Source organism: Ambystoma mexicanum, chromosome 4q (assembly GCF_040938575.1).
Source record: "Ambystoma mexicanum isolate Mex_15411 chromosome 4q, UKY_AmexF1_1, whole genome shotgun sequence".
In the NCBI taxonomy this organism is placed as follows: domain Eukaryota; kingdom Metazoa; phylum Chordata; class Amphibia; order Caudata; family Ambystomatidae; genus Ambystoma; species Ambystoma mexicanum.
This window is the reverse complement of record NC_090928.1, coordinates 1,015,566,723-1,015,589,056: the sequence shown is the minus strand read 5'-3', so window position 1 is coordinate 1,015,589,056 and position 22,334 is coordinate 1,015,566,723.

The window sequence follows — 22,334 nt, the reverse complement described above, 5'->3', positions numbered from 1 at the left end:
TGTCCAGTGTGCATGGTCGTACAGGTGTGACCGTTGGTTAGGTCGTCATGGCATCTCTAACAATGTGTTGGTTTAGTCGAGTTGATCCATGTTGCAGGTGTCGGCCTGGGTAGGGCGAGCTGCTGGGCAGGTAGGGCAGGTAGGTGGGCACATTCGTAGGTTCCTGTACCAAGGTATTTGGTCGTCTGATAGATGGGCAAACTCATCTCGTGGCGGGTGCCTAGGCCGTGATCCTCTAGGCCAAGCGCGAGAGGGGATTGGTGGGAGCCTATTGTTCCATTCTCCCACTTCAGTCCCCCCTCTGGTCGACTTGTCGACCACAAACATATCCTTTTCTTTATCTCCTCTCACTCTCCATATTTTAGTTATCCCTCCCAAATGTCCATAGTGGTTAACATGGTCCTCAAATGACCAATACATGTATTCACATGTTCCTCCAGGAGTGCAGTATACCCATTTCCCTATGTAGCTCCTTGGGTTTCTTGGGTTTTCGAGCTTCACAGATGGTGGGTCCAGGTGGTTGGTGGTGATCTGATTGCGCAACTTCTCTCTCTCTTGTATTATCATGTCTGTGTGTTGGCCGTCATCTGCTGGCATCAAGGGGTGCATACAGGCCATTTCAATCAGTTCGTCTGTGGTGCGTGCCTTCCGGGCTTTCCAAAATCTTATTTTGATCAGTGTAGCTCCAGCCAAAATTGTACATCCAACTATAATTTTCAGTCCATCTGACAGCCAAGATGGCATCCATGACCATAATATTGAAAACCAGCTCTCATCCTTTTTTACACCTTTACTTTCATCCATCATTTTGGAATGCATCTGGGCCAATTGTGAAACTGCTTCTGTCAATGTACCGTTGTCAGCATCATTAGCAGGGATGAATGTACAGCATGATTGTCCTATCTTTGCGCAAACTCCTCCTTCCATTGCTGTGAGGAGGTCCAGTACATATCTGTTCTGAAGTGCCACCATCCTTACTGCGCGCAGTTCCTCTTTTATTGCGTTGAATCCATTCACTGTAGAATTGATGGTCATCATTATTTCCCATCTAGTTATCTGGAGCCATTTTGCATTTGCGTAAGCCTGTAATCCCGGATGTATTATTGAGGAGAAGAACATTGCTGCTCTGCTAAATAGTCTGTGTTCTGGCGGAATTGAGGTGAGTGCTGTTTCTGATCTACCCCATAGGTAATTTCCTGTCAGAGGTTCTCCTTGTCTTTTCTTTCTATTCAGGACAGTATTATTGCTGTTGGTTTTGTTCTCTGGCCCCTTCTGAGGTTGTACAGATCTCTTCTTCCTCTCGTTCCCTTCATCCATTTTGGGGAAGTTGGCTATATTCACGTGTTTCTGGGGTACCACTAGTGATGGTACATTAACGTGCACTATTGTGCATATACCATTCCACAGAGGGGGCAGCGTGTGGTATGCCTTTTCTCCGCAGGCCCAGTAATGGTCCATTATCACTCCTGTTCCTGCTCCCCCCTCAGGTAGCTCCATCACGCTTGCACAATTGGTGTTATATCCTACGTCCACCTCTCCTTTATGTTGGTAGCATACTTTAGGCGCAGTTAGCGGCAGTATTATTATTGGGTCTTCATCCTTCTCTATCCACGTGAGCATGGGTACGTACTTGATCCAAGTCGTCCAACATCTGTGGTTGTGTCCATCGATAGTTGAAATAGTTTCTTTTGTTATCATGTTGCTGCCAACCACTCCTATCTCCCATTTGTTGTCCAAGTACACCTTCCCTGTTATCGTCACCAGTGGCCTCTCCCAACATCCTGTTTTACCAGGAACTTCAGTGGCATACCAATCACATGGTATGTACTGTAGTGTTACCTTCTTTGTTTCTCCTTTTTCAGGACCACTTGTCATGTATCTGAAGGCTTCAGTATGTAAACTTTTCTTGTGGTAACTTAAATAAGTCTTGAGGAAGTTGTTTTCATATGGATATGTGTCTCGTGTTTTCCATACCAATTGCACCACTGTCCCTTGAAATCTTCCTTTTGTTTGGAACAGTGCCAGATATATTATGCATCGTGCTGTTTTGTCATCTATTTCTGTGGCAACAAATGTTCGAGAAGCGCTCATGGCATATGGAATTAATGAGCAAATATAGCAGCTGTCTTCTGTTGTCTGCTTACCTATGTGGGTCATGTGTTGATACCACATGTTGTTTGAGATGTGCGCTGAATCTTGTATGTAGTTGTCAATACCTTTATTATCTGAGTATGTGCTGCGTTTCACTCTATTATCTTTGTGTGGGTTTATACTAATACCACCTGACGTAACACCTGTTGCAGCTGGGGACGGGGGTATATTAGGTTTGGGTACAGCAACAATATTCATAGCATAGCTGTACTGCCATACAGAGGCAGCCAAGAACCCGGTGATCATCAAAATCCCTATCAATTTTATTACAAAGGCTAATTTCACCGGCCATGTGCTCTTACCTTGCTGCAGTCCGGCAGCTTATTCTTGCGACGTTAAAGTTGCCCGCCTGAAAATTCTTAATATGCTTGTTATTAAGGTTAGTGGTTGTTATTTAAGCCCTCCCTATCAGATAGTCATTCAGTGCCCAGGCGAAGAGCTGTTCCCACGCCACTCTAAGTGATCTATCTCTTAGGGCAGGCAAGTATGGGTGGAGGTGGGGCATTGAATATTCTATGGCCAAGAGGAATGCTGTGTAGTAGACACGTACCCTTCTTTTGTTCAGGTACGTTGGCCTTCTTACTTCATATACAAATTGGTGTGACAATTCTTCTGGGTTTTTACCATCTGAGGGTACCATCTACTCCTGGGCAGTGAATTTGTTAGTTAGCTTACTTTCTTAACAGTACAATAATACGCAGTACCTGCATGTGCGAGAGAAAAGAAAAAGAGAACATTCAAGTGTTTACGTGTGTATATGTGCAAAACAATGTCCTTCAGTTCGGTCGTTACTGTAGTGGGTAGGGGGCCACTGGGCAGAGGGTTTGGGGCTTAGCTGGCGGAAGTCTCTTTACTCTTTGATCGTGTGACCATGGGGTGGGTGGGTCCAATAGTTGTCTCTGGGGGATGTGGGGGTGGGGGTTGACAGGGTATGGGGACACTTAAGCCGTCAGTAATGGCAGAAGTCTCTTCCTCCGTTGGTGACGCTGTTGTTGTTCTTCCGATGGCCCTGTCGGTGGCGCTGGGGCGGGTCTGGAGTTTGTAGATCTTTACGTCATGTAGGTGATTCCAGGCACGTTTGTCCTGCAGCTTTACTGCTCTCGTTGATATCTCCTCTACCAGATGGGGGCCAGTGAAACATGGGCTGTTCCACTTCCTGTTGAAATTGCGGAGTAGCACGTGGTCACCTTTAGCAATTTTACACAGTCTTTCCTTTTCCAATTCTTTATCCGCCTCTTCTTGTTGATCACTGTTAGACCCGCCCCGTGTGCGCTCGAGCTGTTGAGACACAAACACTACACTAGTAATCAAAGAAGACACATATTGGTACATTTCATCACCAAAAACAGTGGCAGTACTATCGTGATCGGTGAATGCTCTTGATGTTGGTGTCAGAGGAAGGCGCATTTGGCGTCCGGTAACCACCTCGTGAGGGGTGAGGTGGTGGTCGGAACCTGGTCTATTCCTTAGCTCAAATAGGGCTTGCGGAAGGCAATACAGCCAACTCTTCTTTGTTGTTTGCTGTATTTTTGCAATTGCCTCTTTTAATAGGCCGTTCAGGCGTTCGCATACACCGTTGGCCTGTGGGTGGTATGCACATGCAAATTTATGCTTGATGCTCAATGAGGACGTGATGTGCTGGAACATTTCGTTTGCGAAATGTGGGCCATTATCTGACCGCAGTACCTCGCACACCCCCCACCTGGGGAAGACCTCCCTCACTAGGAATTTAGCTGCTCTGAATGCATCTGGGTGTGAACATGGCCCTGCTTCAATCCACCTCGAAAATGGGCATACTACTACAATCATATACCTCTTTCCTTGACATACGTTGATCATATCAACATAGTCAATATGGAGATGTCGGAAGGGTCCCTCTGGCCGGGGTATAGTACCTTTTATCACCTTCAGAGTGTGACCGGCCGTAAACTGTTGACATGTGAGACAGTTACTTATAAAATTTGACACATGAGAATTTAATTCGGGGCAAAACCAGTCTTCCCTAATTCGTGCTGCAATTATTTCCTTGCCTGTATGGGCTGGGTGGTGTAGTTGGCTCATGGCGGTATTCAATAGTGCCAGTGGTATTACAATTTTTCCAGTGTTACACTGGCGCCATAGTGCGTCAGTTGGTGACATTGTGCATCCTCTTTTTACCCATAGTTCTTTTTCTGCCATTGGTGCAGCTGCTTGTAGCTCCATTATCTGTGTGGCTGGGAGATGGGTGTACCCTCCCCTTATCAACATCTCCTTAGCCATTCCCCTCCCTCTCCCTCTGTCTGACTCTGGGGGGTTCCATATCTCACCAAAGTATGCAGCATACTTCGCATGTGCGTCTGCCGCTGCATTCCCTCTTCAGACATGGTCTTCTCCATTGGTGTGTGCGGTACACTTGACCAAGGCTAATTCCTGGGGGTTGTTTATTACTTCAATTAGTTCTGCCAATAAAAGAGCATGTTGCACGGGAGTGCCGTCAGCTCTTCTAAACCCTCTTCTTCTCCATTTTGACAGCCCTGAGTGGACAGTGGACGTGACATATGCGCTGTCAGAATATATAGTCACTCGTTTATTAAAGCTTTCCTTCAACGCCAAGATCAGAGCAATTAGCTCTGCCGCTTGAGCAGAGTAATGTTGTGGTAATTGCACACATTTCATTGCCACACACACCGGTACCTCCATCATTTTCACCACTGCTGCCCCAGTCCTCCTTATCCCATCTTTTTGGCCAATTATTGATGACCCATCAATGAACAGGAGCTCACCTCCCTCTAGTGCGTTTTCTTCAACTTTTCTAGCACATGAGTACATTTCAGTGGTTTGCGTACAATCATGTGCATAATCTCCTTCCTCAATTATTTCTGCTAAAAACCTTGCAGGGTTGACCGCGCTACATCTAACAATTGATAGTTCAGCACGAGATAAGATGATCTCATAACCTGATACCCTCTGCGTGGTTAGGGTGGACTTGGGTTTATTCAATATTGCAAATAGTGCATGTTCCACAAATAGTGTGGTTGGGCACCCCATGGTGATTGCTGACGCTTTTTCTACCGCAAAAGCAGCTGCAGCGAGACCTTGTTCACAAGGGAAATGGCCCAACATTACAGGATCTAAGTGGCCGCTGTAAAACGCTACTGGTTTGTAGCCCATGCTGGTTTTTTGAGCCAGCACTGCTTTCATTACTGCTGAGTCGCAATGTGAAAATATGAAAAATTGTCGCTCATAATCTGGGGTGGCCAGTACTGGAGCAGTTGATATCGCATCTTTCAGTTCATCAAAAGCCTCTTTCATTTCCATTGTCCACCCCAACTGTTTCTCCCCTTTGTTAGCTTCTTTTAACCCCTCAAGCAGGGGTCCTATGTATGAGCTGTAATCCAATACCCATGCTCTACAGTAGTTGCACAGACCTAGGAACTGCTGCAGTTCCCTCACTGTTTGTGGCAATGGCGTTTTTGAAATTGCCTGTGCTCTTTGTGGTGCAATCATTCTTCCATGTTGGGATATGAGCTGACCAATGTAAAGTACCTGTTCCTGACAGTACTGTAATTTTTCTATGTCTACCTTGTAACCTTTTTCAGCCAATATTGTCAGCATCTTTAATGAGTCCTCTCTGCATCTTTTTTCGTTTGTGCTGCAAATTATTATGTCGTCTACATACTGCAACACCGTGCTTTCTACTTCAATGTTACCCAAATCCATCTGTATTACTCTATTGAATATCGAGGGTGACTCGCAGTATCCTTGTGGCAATCTAGTGTGTTTCCACTTTGTGTTTCTGTACGTGAAGCTTGTCAAAAATTGTGAGTCTGGGTGCAATGGTATTGAGAAAAAAGCATTTTTAAGGTCGATCACTGTAAATCGTGATGCTTCTGCTGGAATGCCACACAATATTGTGGCCGGGTTTGCTGCTATGGGGTACTCTGCTTCCACTATGTTGTTCAAGGGCCTGAGGTCCTGTATGAAGCGCCAAGACCCCCCTTTAGCCTTGCGCACTGGGTATACAGCTGTGTTACATGGTGATTCTGATGGTACCAGTATGCCATTATTTATGAGGGCCGTTATGGTTTCATATATGCCCTCATCTGCCTCTTTTGATAGTGGGTACTGTTTTACCCTGGGGAGTATTACACCTTTTTTCAATTTTATCCTTACACCTCCTATACTTATTATATAACCCACGTCATAGGGGCTAGTAGTCCATAGTGACGTGGGTACCCTTGCCATATCCTCCTCAAAGAAGGGGACTGGGGTGGATGCAGGTGCCTCAAGTGCCATTGCAATTTTTTGTGCCACTTGTTTATACGCCACCCTTAGCCATATCTCCACACTCATCATAAACACCATTTCACCTTCCTCCTTTTCTTCTGAAAAGAGCTCCTCGTCTGACACCTGGGTGAGCCTACATCCCTCTGCTAGTGCTATTACTGCTCTCCATGCTCTTCATTCACTGTCTTGGGCATGCACTGCAATGTAATCAGCTGTTGCTATAATGCTCTCTATGTCCACTGAAATCACCTTTCCTTCTGGTTCATTGGCTGGTGTTTCTGGTCCGAACAAATAGGCTGCTGGCCTCCTCCAGATCTTTCCTTCTATCCCTGGCATCCAAGCAAATGCCATGTCTGTCCCGTACTGGAATAGTTCACCATCAATTGGCTCAGCCCTAATCGCTGTCTGTCCGCAGTATACTTGCATGATTTGTCGTGCTGTGAGCATGTTGATCCCTGGAGTAGAGCAAATTATGCCGTTTTCCGTAAAGGAAATCGTCATATTCAACCTGTTCATGAAGTCTCTCCCCAGTATATTTACTGGTGAGGCCCTAGAATATAAAAGTGGCACTGACATGTCATAATCCCCTATTGATAAGGGAACGTTATCAGTAAAGGGAACCAACCCCCTAGCCCCAGAGAATCCTTGGGTGTTCATGGCTTCGCCCGACATCCTAAACTTACCTTCCCTTATGCAAGACCGGGTCGCCCCGGTATCAACAAGGAATGATAACTTTTTGTCACCTATCGTTACCTCTATGCGTGGTTCCTCCGCACTATTAGGGGTTACTGACAGGATGGGACACACCAAGGCCATCTGTGGGCTGTCCTATTGAGGGTACAACGATTGACCGTTTCCTGTGTAAGGGTTGTGTCCTAGTACTGTCACCCTACCCAGTTGTGTCTGTTGTGCTTGGGGTTGTTGTATTGTCGCTACCTGTTGTTGTGGCAGTGATAATGCCTGTGGCTGTTGTTGTGTTACTAGTTGTTGCTGGTCATTTCCCGGTTGCAACGTCTGCTGTTGTTGTATCCCCTGCTGTTCCTGTGTGGGCCTTAGTTGTCCCTGCTCGCTCCATGATGATGTTCCTGGTCTTACTCTACAAGTGCGTGACATGTGTCCTACCAATCCACAAATCCAACACACTGGTGGTTCCCTACTCTGCCATGGAAAGCTTCCTGTGTTGTCCTGGTATACTGGTTGACCGGTGGGGTAGTAATTTCTAAGTCCTCCCACCTGTTGTTGTGTGTTGTATCCGTATCCTCTCCCTCTCATTATTCCTCCCCTTCCCCTATTGTAATTATAATACCCAGCTCCTGGCATTGAGTATCCTCCTTCCAAGTTGGTCGTGTATGGTTGGAGTGGCGTCATCTGTTGTGTTATAGTCTGGGAGGGTTGTATTTGGGAGGGGTCTTGTGCAGCCACTACTTGTGTGGGGCTTTGGGTCATTGTTGCAGGTGTAGTTATTAGTGCCCCTTCCATTGTGTATTTAGTAAGTTTTTTCTGTACAAGTTTAGCCTCTTCCGCTTTCCTGTCCTCTTCCTTTTGTTTCATTTTACCTTGCCATGTCCTACAATGATGTACTATTGTCAGTTGTATTTCTGGCCATGCTTTTGCTTCCATTCCCACCACTTTCTTCAGTTGTTTCTGAACTCCTTCTGGGAGCCCTTGTACCAGTATATGATAGAATATTGCTGGTGTTTTGTCCCATTGTTCTCTAGTTTCCATGCGCCACTTCTCTTGAATTTCCTGGATATAATCAACAGGATCTTCGTTCTCACGCATCTTGCGTGAGGTAATTGCTCCTATGTCTGATGTGTCTGGGTACTGTACCCTTAGTGCCTGCCATAATGCATGTCTGCAGTTTGCGAATGGTGCCCCATCGTGTGATGTGTTGGTTATTGTTACCCCAGTGAATCCCGCTCTTTTCCAAATGTCATCCGCTGCATCCCCTAATATGGATATTAGAAGGCCCTTTACATCCCCCACTGCCAGTTTCTGTCCTGCGGTGTGTTTTTCCATTTCATATATCCATTTACCTGCACCTCCACTTAATGATGGGAGCCTGCACTTTATATTTTCTTTGTCTACATGCTTCCAAGGGACGTATTGTGGTCTCACCCCTCTCCTCTCCAGAAGTGGCATTAAGTTGTGTCTCGCTATCTCCCTTGGGTTCCATAAAATTGAGTCCCCACACCCCTCCTCTTCATCCCTCTCTCTTATATCGTCTATTCCGTCCGTAGTTCCCCTGCTCGTAACTCTTTCTTCTCCATCTTTTCCCCTTTTTTCATCATCTCCTGTATTTAATGTGGGCGTGTGTATTCGTCCTTCCTGCCTACGTCTAGGGAGGTCTCTAAGCCTACCTACATAAGGTGTCATTTCGTTTGTGAAAGGTGCGAGTTTAATTGTACGAAGTGAGCGTGGGGTGGTTGACTGAGGGTAGGATGGTGAGGATGTGGCTTCATGTATCTGTCTTTTCGCTATTCCTCGCTCTTCCTCCTCACTTTTCTCCAGTTCATCCTTTCTCATACATATCCATGGTGAGTCTGTATTGGTCCGAGTGGTGTATAGTTTATCTAGGCTTTCCCTGTCACTGTTTCTTCCTTCCTTCTCCATTCCTTCTTCCTCCTCACTACAAAAGTAATCTGTATGTGGCTGCCCCCACTCTGTCTTTCTCCCCTTGATCGTTACTGTTTTTAGGTCTATTAGGTCTGTGTCTCCTCTTTCTCCTTTACCACCTGCTCCCCTTTGTGCTGATGTTGTTGCTACTTCTGTATCTCTATATACATACCCCCTTTCTTCAATCTTTCCTCTCCTATCTTCTCTTTCCCCTTCATTTCTCTCCTCCATCTCTCTACCAATTTCCTCCCTTTTCCTTTTTAATTCCTCCATTACTTCACTACTCATCTTTCCCAATATCCTTTCATCCTCTTCCTTCCTTTCCCTTCTCACCTTCTCTCTTTCTAATATACTCTCTATCACCCTCCCTTCTTCGTATTTCCTGGTCGTTTCTGATAGTAATCTCTTCTTCCACATTGCCATTTCTTTTTCTTTCTCTTCTTCTTCCTCTCTCGTAGCACTGCTCTTGATACCCTTTCTGCTGCTGCTTTTACCCTTTCGGCTTCTCTCCTTTGCTCCTCATTTCGTTCCCTTATTCTTTCCAACTCGTTCTTACCTTCTTTCCTTTCCCTCGCTCTCTCTCTTTCCTCCCTCTCGAGCTGTTTTATTAGTTCATTTTGCTCGTCCCTTAGCTCTGCTAGCCGTTCCTCCAAAATCTCTTCCTTTCGTCTTATCAGCTCTTCTCCCCTTATTTCACTCTCCCTGGTATTATCCTCGTCCATCCTCCTCACTACCTCCCTCTCTTCTCCTGTTAGTGTACCTCGTAATTTTAATAGTATCTGTGCAGCTACCCACTCGTCATGTCCTATTTCCTCAGTTTGCTCTTCACCAGTCCTCCCCTCCCCCTCTGGCATCTTCCTATAGACTGATCTCGTCGCACTAGTCCGCTCCCCTCCCTTGTGGACACCTGTCACTGCATATGGTGGCGGGCTGTATGTCGGGTTCCAGTACCCCTCAGCCGCCCTTAATTGTTCTCTTCCTATTTCACCTAGTTCTCTTAAAGGGTACAACCCCCCTTCCTCTGTTTTCACTACCTTGGCTAGGGTTATATCGTCGCTCTGTTCCTTTTTTAGTTCATTTTCTTTTGGGTTGTTATTCTTTTCTCCTCCCTCTTGTCCGTTCCCCGTGTTCTTTGGGCCTTCACTCTCCTTCTCCCCATTCTCTCCTTCCTCCTTAATCTCTTTTTCTTCTGGTGTTTCCCCCACAGTGAACATTCCATTTGGTCCTGGTCGGGACCCCTGGAACATCCGCCATAAGTTAAACATCTCCACATGGTTTGTCAATTTCTTCCCCTTGTATGTATTATGCAGATGGTTTAATAGTGAATGTTGGGTATATGGATCGAAGCTACCATTAGGCGGCCATGGTGTTGTCATTTTGTTGTCCGTCCCCTGTGTCCATTCAATGCTATACTTGATCAATTTCTCCCGATGGGGTGACAGTGTTTTGCATATGTGCTGTAGTGGGGTAGTGAGGGTGTTCCCCCACCCTCCCGATCCTGCTCCGTGTGACATAGCAGCGCTCCACTTGCTATCCTTCCCCTGTTTGGTAGCTGTTATTTTACTAACACCTACAATACACAACCTTTTACCTTTACCTGGCCCCGTGAGTTTGGGGACTTGCGATAGTCCGCTAAGGAAAATTATTAAAATATAGTATTTACATTTGCATATTCTTTTCTTTCTTTTCTTCCCTTACAGAACACCCTTACGGCCCCCTGCGGCCGAGGCGCACATAGCCCCCTACAGCTGCGTACCCCTTGTGACGTTCTTATACAGTCGTCCTATTTTCATTTGCTCCTCATCCCTCTTCTATACTTGCCGTGGCTGGCGTTCTCCGTGCGCAGCCACGCCCCCCCCTTTCGCCTTTTCCCCGATCTACTCGTTACCGTTTATCTCCGTTTCCACTCCCTTACCACAACTCTCTTCCCCACCACCCTCTGAAAGAGAGATGCCTTGTGCTCGGGATATCCTATGAAAGCCCTACTGGTGACGTCACCGATCTCTTCAAACTATTAGTCAGTTCTTAATACACTTACACTCTACCCCCGTTAACCCCACAGCTGTCTTCCTGTCACGCCTGGAACAAGGTAATCAACAATATATAACCGGACTGCGCACGCTGCGTCGCCTCGCGTGTGATACGCCCCTCGACAGGAGGGCTTAACCAGCCAATTATCTTCCGTATTGGGCAACCAACTAGCTACCGCCTACAGGGAAACGTCATCTACCTATCGAGTTTCTTGCTCGATCAATAGGGATCCTCATCTACTCATTGATCAATAATCACCAAATCGTAGGAAACCGCACACACCCACACCCGTACACGTAGTCGCGACCTAGGCCAATCAGTGTCTATGAGTGGCCGCACGTGATGTTTTCGTGCTCCGCCCCCCTCTTTCGCGTAGCGTAGCCGACTGCTCTCGCGCTCGTTCGGCTACCATTCATTTCATAGCCAACACTAAATTGTCAAACCTTCGCCGCGCACCCGTGCAACACCTCCCTCCTCCCTTATTTTAATTCCTCCCCCCTCCCTCACAATTTCACATTGCTTGTTGGGTGTGGCATACTCACCAAGTTCTCTTGATGCGGGGCCGCTCGACTGCGTGCACCCCTCCAAGCGGCTCGCCACCTCCCCTCGTCTGGACCACGTCTGGACACTCGCCAACCGCGGGCGGGATACTTCTCAACCGGCTCCCGAAGGCCAATATCCGGATTGCGCTGTCCGGTCTTCTCGCAGTTCCGCGATGGTCCTGTAGTCCTCAGAAGGGGGCAGAGGGGGCCGCGCCGCCGGGCCTCCTCGCAGCGGGAGCACTCGGAAAAATAAAATAAAAGCAGACCTTAAACAGATCTCAGCAGTGCCTCCAACTTGTCGGGGGGAAATTCTGCCGGGGTCGGCTGGGGCGTCCGCGGACCTCCGGGCAGGGAGGCCCCAACTCCTCCCGCGTATCACAAAAATGAGTACGAGGCGCACGCAAGAAGCAAGGTGGTTCTGCTGTTTATTATACAAACGGCAAGGATGGGTCGAGGATCGTACGCGTCCGTCCTGACACACACACAATCGTGGGGCTCGCAGGCCCTTTTTACCTTGGTATGACGCGCTACTTGCGTCACCTCGAAAAGTTAGCAAAAACCTATCTCCACTCTGGATTGGTTACTTGAGTGGTAGGGTTAGTATAGCATACATATAGAGAAGGGTATTAGTGGCTGAGGGTCAGTCAGGTGGTATACCTGGGTTGTCCCTGCAATTAGATACATGAGAATTGTTACATGAAGACCCCTGAGGATTGGTCAATGTTAATGGCGTCAGTGATAAGAGCCACATGTTCTGATTGGTGCGCTCGCGAGCCTCCCAGCCTGGGACCATCGCCGTTCCCAGCTCGCGGTGTACCTGTCATTTGCAACAATGTTTCACTATGGGTGCGTGCAGACAATGCGAGGACTTATTCATAGGCTGGAAGGCCGACTACTCCCACTGTCGCAGATGTCCATTGAGTGTTTTATTTGTATCTGCCTGTGTCTTGTAACGAGGGATCCAGGCGCCCCCGTTCTCTTAGCCTTGGCATCCTTTCAGGTTTGGCTTGGTCACATGAGGCGGGACCGTGTTTGAGGCCGAAATCTGCACAATTAATATTGTTTTTTCCACAGTGTGCCTTGTTTAATTTGCAGGTGTGACCTTGACGTTGGTGTGCGGCGTGCGAGATTGCAACATTGTGGCTTGGCTGTCTGCCTTTCGCCGAGCTCATTCTGCAGGATCAGCAACCGGACTCTTGTTCATTTTAATGTTCATGGAAGCTCTTGCTTGCGGCCTACTTGAATCAGGTGCATAAATGGAGCCGTTGAGTGCACAGGTGCTTTAGGTTATAGGGTTTATGTGAAGCGTGAGCAAGCCATTTAGATAAGTTCATCGTGAGTCTTGCGTTTCTGCATCTTAAAAGCCTATGTGAAAAATAATAAAGATGCACGTCCGTGGATGTGTTCGTCACCTACGTCATAGCGTTGAGTATATTCTTCGTGTAGGTTGGTGTAGGAGTGTCCAGTGTGCATGGTCGTACAGGTGTGACCGTTGGCTAGGTCGTTATGGCATCTCTAACGATGTGTTGGTTTAGTCGAGTTGATCCATGTTGCAGGTGTCGGCCTGGGTAGGGCGAGCTGCTGGGCAGGTAGGGCAGGTAGGTGGGCACCTTCGTAGGTTCCTGTACCAAGGTATTTGGTTGTCTGGTAGATGGGCAAACTCATCTCGTGGCGGGTGCCTAGGCCGTGATCCTCTAGGCCAAGCGCGAGAGGGGATTGGTGGGAGCCTATTGTTCCATTCTCCCACTTCAGTGTCAATAACGAAAAGGAAAGAGTTGAAAAGAGAAAAGGTGACTTAAAGACAAAAGTATTATTGCAGCAAATTGTTAGAGGCTCTAGAGGAGGTAATTCACAATTTAATGGTCAGTATGTTCCACAGGGAAATGTGCCATTGGGTCCTGTAAACATAAACCAGTGTGCTTATTGCAGACAAGAGGGTCATTGGCGTGCACAATGCCCGATCCTCCAGCAGAGGTCGAATAACACTTTTGGGAATATGGGTAGACGATCCAGAGGCCGCCCAAGTGCAGGGGGTCCTGGTAGCAGTTTTCACAGGATTCACAGCAACATTTTTCGCAGGACAATCAGACACCATGTGTGGATAAGAGAAACATTTTTGATCATCCTTCTGCCGCTTACCTCGCTGAAGAACTTCCTTTCAATGACATTCTGTTTCGCTAAGATTGCCCGAACAGGGTTTGGAACCGACGCCTATTCCCATTAATCAGAAAGGTCCCTTCGTTGAGATGATAGTGGGAAATAGGAAACATCTATTCTTGATAGATACAGGGCACAGAAGTGTTCCATTGACCACTCACGGGTTCCAAACATTCCACTGTCAGGGCAAACCAATATTTCTGTAGGGTTTTCTGGCACACCAGTTGTCTGTCCGGTTTCTTCGCCGGTACATATTTCTTTGGGTCTATTTACGGACTACTGTCCATTCCTCTTGACCACGAATTGTGGAGAGAATTTGTTGGGGTTGAATCTGTTGAAGTAATTAAATGCGGTAATTCATTGTTCTTCTGATGGAGTGCATTTGATGATTTTACCGCTGCAACTTTCTGTCTCTTAATTCTTAACCAGACCTTTGCTGCCGGAATTCAGGGATGTTCCAGAATGTTTGTGGGCAATTGATGACAATGATGTCTGTGTTTTGCAAATTGAGCCCGTTAAGAATATTTTGAAACATGGAGTGAAGCTACCACGTATTCCCCAGTATAAGATTTTGGTCGATGGTGAGCAAGCTTTGAAATGCATAGTCTCCGATTTTGTGCATCAAGGGGTGATCGAGGAAATTGCAGGCAGTTTGTGCAATAGTCTGATTTTGCCTGTGTACAAAAAAGGCGATAATGCCATTCCCTTTCGTTTCATTATTGATTTACGTGCTATCAATAAGATTGTTGCTCCACAATTTCCCATTATGCCTGATGTAACAACAATATTGACCATGATTCCGGCTTCTGCTACTCACTTTAGTGTGGTGGATCTAAAGAACGCTTTCTTTAGTATCCCTATACATAAGGACAGTAGATACTTGTTCGCGATCACCTTAGGGGGGCGTTTGTTTACCTTTTCCCGTGCACCGCAAGGTTACACAGAAAGTCCTAGCATCTACAGTAGGGCTTTGAAAGAGCAGCTCGACACACTCGAGTTGTCCACTATTTGTACACTGCTCCAGTATGTAGATGATCTTCTCTTAGCTGCTGACCCGGAAAGTGCCTGTAAGGAGGGCACCGTGTTGTTGCTTATCCACCTAGCACAACATGGACACAAAGCTTCGCTTAAAAAATGTCAATATTGTCAACAGGAGGTCGCCTATTTAGGCTATCTCCTGTCAAAGGAGGGAAGAAGGTTGACGCCTGAACGGATACAAATCATTTCTAGCATGTCTGTCCCAAATACACAGAAGGAAGTAAGAGCCTTGATATGAATGGGTTCTTACTGTAGACAGTGGATCCCAAACTTGTCCTTAGTGATTAAACCAATGTTGGCTCTGACGAAGAAGGGCATTTCTTCGCCATTGCCGTGGAACTTGGAACACCAGCAATCATTTGATCTGCTCAATACTGCATTGTGCTCGGCACCAGTTTGGGCACACCAAACTGTGAAAAGGCCTTTGTGTTGTATGTGCATGAATGTGATGGATGTGCTCTGGCTGTATTAACGCAGGAACATGGAGGGTAGAATAGGCTGTGCGGCTACTTTTCTTTCAACCCTTGATCCTGTAGCATGCGCTTTGCCAAGATCTTTCAGAGCTGTCACTGCTGCTGCTGCATCCGTAAAACAGAGCGAGAGAATGGTCCTAGGCCATGCTTTAACCTTGATGGTACCTCACTCTGTAGGTGTTCTATTAAAAAGAACACAAATGCAACACCTCACCTCCGGATGATTAACGAGATATGAATTGATCTTGTTTGCACCGCACATCCAAATAACGAGGTGTTGTGTCCTTAATCCGGCTGAACTTTTACCTTTCCCGCAAGGCACTGCTTGCAGTGACGAAGAGTCACATGACTGCCTTTACGCTACAGAACAAGAGACCAGAGGCAGAATTGATCTAAGAGACATCACTTTGAACAATCCACAAAGGGAGCTGTTTTGTGATGGCTCCTGTTTCAAACTCCCAGATGGTACATCCACAGCAGCTTATGCAACTACCACATTGAGCACGGTCGTGGAGACCAAAAGAATCATGCATAACTCCGCGCAGGCCGCAGAGATTATAGCATTGACCCGAGCTTGTGAACTTTCCGAAGGGCGTATCATAAACATATATACTGACAGTCAGTATGCCTTTGGGGTGGTTCACAACGTCGGTAGACTTTGGGCAGAACAAGGGTTCTTGACCTCACATGGCACTAAAATCCAGCATGGCTCCTTGATAGTACGGTTACTCTCAGCGCTTGGACCCCCTACTCAGCTAGCGATTATAAAATGCGCAGCACATCCGCAGATTGTAGATAATGTAGGAAAGGGGAACACTTTCACTGACCAGATAGCCAAACACACTGCCACTGATCTTTCTTCAGAAATGTATACTTCAAGGGAAGCCACAAAAGCCTGTACTTTGGATGAGGGTATCGAATCCATAAAGAACATTCAAGCCGGTGCCACATTAGAGGAATCTAAGAAGTGGGCTGAGGGTTTGGCGAAATTGGACGATGATGGGTGTTGGGTGGACAAGGTTGGAGGGAAATGGTTAAGGCCTGACACATATATTATGATGATGGTTGTTATGGCTCATGGTCCCACCCATATTTGTGCTCGTAAGTTCACTAAAATGTTGCAAAATGTGTGGGTAAATGATAAAATCCCTAAGGTAGCTGAGCGCTTCGTTCAAGGGTGTATGATTGGTCTCCAGCATAATGTGGGAAAGGGCACATCGACTCCTAGGGGTAGTTTTGGCCCACCTTCTGTCCCCTTTGGAGTAATCCATTTTGACTTCATTGAAATGGAGCGTTGTAACAACTTTAAATATGTACTAGTTGTTATCTGTGCCTTTAGCAAATGGGTTGAAGCTTTTCCCGTCAAAGATGCCACCGCTATGACCACGGCAAAGACCATGCTGATGGAATATTTTCCAAGATTTGGTTTGCCAAGAGTCATCTGGTTGGATAATGTTCCACATTTTATCGCTGCTGTAATTCTGCAGATATGCGCGGGATTACAGATCGATAAACGGTTCCATTCGGCCAGACACGCACAGAGTGCTGGACTAGTAAAGAGACACAACGGCATCATCAAGAACAAGCTTGCTAAGATGTGTGCCGGCACCAAACTAAAATGGCCAGACGCCTTACCGATCGTGTTATTGTCCATGAGGACGACCCCTAAAACTAAGACTGGCCTCTCTCCCTTTGAGTTGGTCATGGGTAGGCCAGCTAACATTTGGAATGTACCAAAACCTCGTTTTTTACGAGAGGTCGAAAATGTACTTCTTTCTAATTACTGTGGCCAGTTAACTCAAAATCTGTATTTGATTTATCACCAGGTGCAACAGGCTTTACCCGCCAGATACGAGGGCCCCGGTCACAGCATACGGCCATGAGACTTGGTCCTCACAAAATCATTTGAGCGATCTTCTTGCCTCGTACCTGGTTGGAGGGGCCCCCATCAGGTCCTCCTGGTCACACAGACGGCGGTGCGGGTCGCAGGCAAGAAGCATTAGATACACGCGTCCCACATCAAGAGAATTCCGTACCCTCTGCCACACGCTACAGAAGATACATAACCCCTCACCAATGCTGTAACCAAAGATCATGAAGCAGTAACCAGCATTGAGAGTGCGTTGGAGACTCTCCCTGAGCCCTTAAGGCCTGGGGAAACAGCCACTTCATCTCCACACTCTTCAACAGTTCCGTTTTCAAAAAGTGCTCTGAATCTTGTATCCGATTTCGCTTTCCATTCACCCCTTCCAACAGGGAGTGACGACACGTTGTTCACAGATCATTCAGTACCAGGGATCACAAGGTACGATCTGCATCCGAGGAAGTAGACTTACTGCACGGTTTGGCTGTGCCATCAAGGAAAATCATCAAAGGGATTGCCTTTTTGGCCCGATCATTTGTATATAAGGGGATTCTGTTGGCTAGGGTTTGTGAAAGGTCTAAGAAGATGCTCGGTCTGGAGATCGCCAGCAAATAACTTTGGTGCGAATCGTTTGAAGAATACAATGCCTGCAACCGCTCCCGCTCATAGGGAACAGATAAGAGACTTTGTGACAAGCCACGAAAAAGAACGATCGAATGTGTGGGCCCCGAAAACATATTGTTTTCTTGTGATAATGTTAACTGGTTTTACAATAGTCATTGTTTTAGGATTCTGGTATCTAGAAGAAGTACATCCGCTCAAAAATGTGTTACCCACTGAAAATGTACCTACTGTTTCTACTCCTTTTGTGCATCTGCACACTCTATTACCTAGAGACTCTCAGCACAGACAGAGTTACCACAACAACACTCTGCTACTCATTATGAATGCTACACATGCCATCTTTAACAAGTCTAATTGTTGGTCTGTTCGCATTTACCGTAACACGGGGATAAGGGGCTGGGTTGGTATATTCATCCCTTACCTTTGACAACTGCTTGCTATGCTTCTCTTAGAGCACTGTTCTTTGGCCGATGGAATGATAGCGTCTCAGGGAACTTTGATGGAACTAACCTGAATGATTTTGAGAAACGTGTTCTAACGCCCCTGGGATGCTCACTCTTTGCAAATAGGAGCATGCCTAATGCTGCTTCTATTAAGCCTTCTGACAGACTGCCCCGTCCCTTTCAATCTTTGATCTCTTTCAAGATGGCTCCTATAGGCAATAGGGATGCCACGCCACCTTCTTATACTGTCAACCACAGCCCGATTCAGTTTCTTTCTGCATACAGAGGAATGGTACTCAGTCAATGGGTGATTTCAATTGCGCCAATGTTGTGAATTTTACTAGTGAGGACAGATCTTTGTATGTAGGCGAACCTGTCTACTTTGTTTGCGCTAATGTAGCATTCCCATGGTTACCCAGGGATTGGCAGGGAACCTGTTATTTAGGGATTCTGTTACTCAGGGTATTCATTGCTAGCACTATAGAGGTTTTGAAGGCTCGTCCACGGCAGGATGAGAGTGGAGATACTTCAGCACAAATTCTGGGAGATGTAGCTAAATTCGTTGTGCCATTTTGGGGACAAATGCTGAACTCTGAAGACATCAGGAGACAAGCGAGAGTACTGGAGAGGACCATCAAGCGGACCACTGACATACTCTATAATATGACGTTAGAACAGAAAGCAATAAGGTTAGTGGCACTTCAGAACCGGATGGCATTAGATGTCATCCTGGCTGAGCGTGGTGGGGTATGTAAATTAGTGGGGCCCACTTGCTGTGTTTTCGTGCCAGATTCCTCCCCAACTATCTTTAGGGCGATTCAAAATCTGCATGTTCTCAGTTCAGAAGTGCATGTCCCCGAGGGAAACTGGGATCTTAGTGCTTGGTTCTGGGACCTCCTACGATCTCGGGGATGGAAGCTATTCTCGGTCTTGCTGATTATTTTAGGTATTCTGGTGTTTTTCTGCTGTTCTATACAATGTCTTCCTGGTATGTGTTTGATGGTAAGAGGATGTTGTGCACAAGCGATGGGTACATTAGGGCACAAGGTATACGCCCCAGAGAAAACATCTAACGAATTTGTGCTAAAGGAAATCTCAGTTTCTGACCTCATGGCAATTGATATCTCTGATAGTGATTCAGGATGTATGGACATTGAGATGTGGAGTTGTTCGTAAAGTGACTAGAAGTAGTTTAACGCTTGGCTTAGGCCAAAAAGAGGGTTTGTTAAACGGGATATGATATTGTGCCTCCTTATTGTATATATTGGCCTAAGCCGAGTCGCTTTGTGAAGAAATCCGTGTTGCAAAGTTCTGATCTTAGATCGATTTAGCTGCCATTTTAGGTCCGTCCGCCATTTTGAATTCCATTCAAAAGTAGTTCTGTGTTCTAAAATGGTGGACAGTGTTTCCCGCTTGTAACTTAGCTGTCCCGACCTTTGAATACAAGTTAATGTCTAAACTGTCCGTTGGCTGAATGTTTGGGTTGAGTAAAGAGCCCTTGTCCCATGTCTGACTTATAGACAGAGGATTATCTGCGCCAACAAGTCCGATCCGCGGACATACATCAAATACAATGCTGTCTAAATACTGAATGTGGACACTTGTTGAACTACATTGTATAGGATGTTTGTTAAAACGTAATGTTAAATCCGAAGATACACTGTTGCCATTGTGACTTGTTGATGTACAAATTGGAAACTATCCATATGCATATAGTTGGACAAACTAGAAGTGAACTAGACACGAACCCTAGACTGAGAATTATTAAACTGTAGGGGGGCTGGACATTATGATCAAAACTGTATAAAAAGTGTAAATGTTTAGACGTCCAGTACCTCTGACTTCTCACACCAAAAGGGCTGGAATTCGCTGTGATGTACTGAGGGCCAGATAGCTATCTGATACTTTGTTTCTTTGTAAACTGTACAGTTATTTGAATAAAGATCTGTGAATCTTTATAAGCCCGTGTTTGGTGTATTTCCTTTTGCGGTGCTCAGCCTTGATATTTCCATTTGCTTTTACAGATGGCGCCCGAATAGGGACCCTCAAGATTGATGCCAGCTCGTCAAAGGTTGACGCGGCTATCAGACCGGGATCGGATGGTGTAAAAGGGGGCCCTTTCTTGGATGAGAAGCGACACCTCAGCAGCGCTGCACGACCTGATCCCTGACGGTGAGCACGCGGTCTTTTGCTTTTACATTGTAAGTTCACGTCCTGCAAGTATTCAGGCCTGCTCATACATGCAGTATTATTTTGTGTTATGACTGTCGTTTGCATACATGAGTATGTCCTACATAATGTAATTACAACAGAAACTAACTTCCCCCTTCATGGTTTCCTACTCCCGCAAATTATCCCTACCCATGACACACACCGCTCCCCTCTACACCCTCCCGTGCTTATTTCCATATTCCAATATATTTTTTGCAATGTAACTCACCTAGGAGGGGTGGCAGTCTGGATATGCATCCCAACACTCTTGCCAAAAACATTGGGATTATCAATTTATATCTTTGAGTTTTGGAATATATACCTGGATTAACTTTCTTTTGAGGTTCATGATATTCTGTACATAACTGTTATCCGCAAGAACATTTCTGGCCATTGGTTATTGGAGGGTTTCTGCTTAATCATCGTTGATAATGCCACAGTTACCGAGATGAGAGGCATAGGAAAAGATATGCCTATGTATAGTGTCTTTTAAACACAATCTAGAGGACCTGTAAGTGGAAGAGATCAGTGCCTGGTAGCAAAACCACAAGCACCACAACCAATGCTAACAGCAAAACCACTACCCCTACACAACCTTTGCAGTTAAATGTGGATGGTAAGCAGGGCCTGACACAGCCATGGAAAAGAACACATATGTACAACAATGTTCATTCTGCACGATAGGATGAAGCTGACATCCTCTCGGATGCCACATCTTTGCACTCCTTCAAGATGTGGCAGAGAATTGTACACAAGTCCTCACCTGTAGCCCTGCCCCAGTAGCCAATCACCATACCACCCATGCCAAATGGAGTTGGTATATCTGAATGCCTTAATTTTGTGATAGTGTTTATGTTTCTTTGGAATGCGCATTTATATATCTGCTTTGGTGTGTCTGTTTATGTTGCCGCAGTGTCTTGTGCTCCTAAAGTGGTTTTGTTTCTTATTTATTTGTGTACAGCCTTATTTTTTAGTGCAGTCCAAACATAAAAATATATGTGTCTCGATTTTTAAAACTATTTTTAAATGGTTACCCAACTATGCACAAGTTCATAGTACTATCTGTGTGCATCCACAAAATCATGATTGTTGTGCTTGCCCGTTGATACAAATGAGTCCTGACGTGAACTGCATGAAAATTATTGTACGTCTAGGAAGTAAGTGTATACAAGTTTCACGTGAGTAGTTGCACGCTCACCTTCATAGTGATTCGTGCATGCATGCCAAAATGGGGAGCAGCTATGCTGCAATTTTTGAGACATTTGCTTGAGAAAGCACCTACGAAAAATCTATTTAAAAAACATGTTTTAAAGTCTGAATTTCTGGACCAAAATTCAACAAATGTCACGTATACAGAAGTTGTGGCCATTGCTAGGCAACACACTACAGTACCGTTTATCATGAGAGTCAGACCTTTATCTAAACCCAAATAAACAACGAAATATTTAAATAAATAAGTGCTTATTTTCCAAATTCTTTGTTTTCTCCTCAATGGTTTGCTGCTCATCAATGAAAGGACTCCTTTAGTTCACCGCCAAAAACATGTGCCCGAAGAGTTACTACTGAAGCTTGCTGTAAAATACGAAGCACTGGCAAGCTTTAGAGGGCTTAAGCAAATCTGAGTGGAAAATTACTATGTGAATCGAGGGCGGCAACTGTGAGCCAACCCAAAACACCTTTGACCCAGATGTATTGATTAGAGAGATTGAGGTCACAATCTAAAAAGGGTCACGGCAGACTTGACCACATGTCTGAATTTTCCCTAATTTCAGCAGCTAATTGAATTTTGTGCCACGCCACATTACTGAAAATTGTTAAAATACTAAAATGACTTTTCATAAAACGAAACCATTTATTTGACTGTTTTCACGTTTACTAAATTGCTTTACCTCTTCAGTTTCAGTGGTTTAATTGTTTC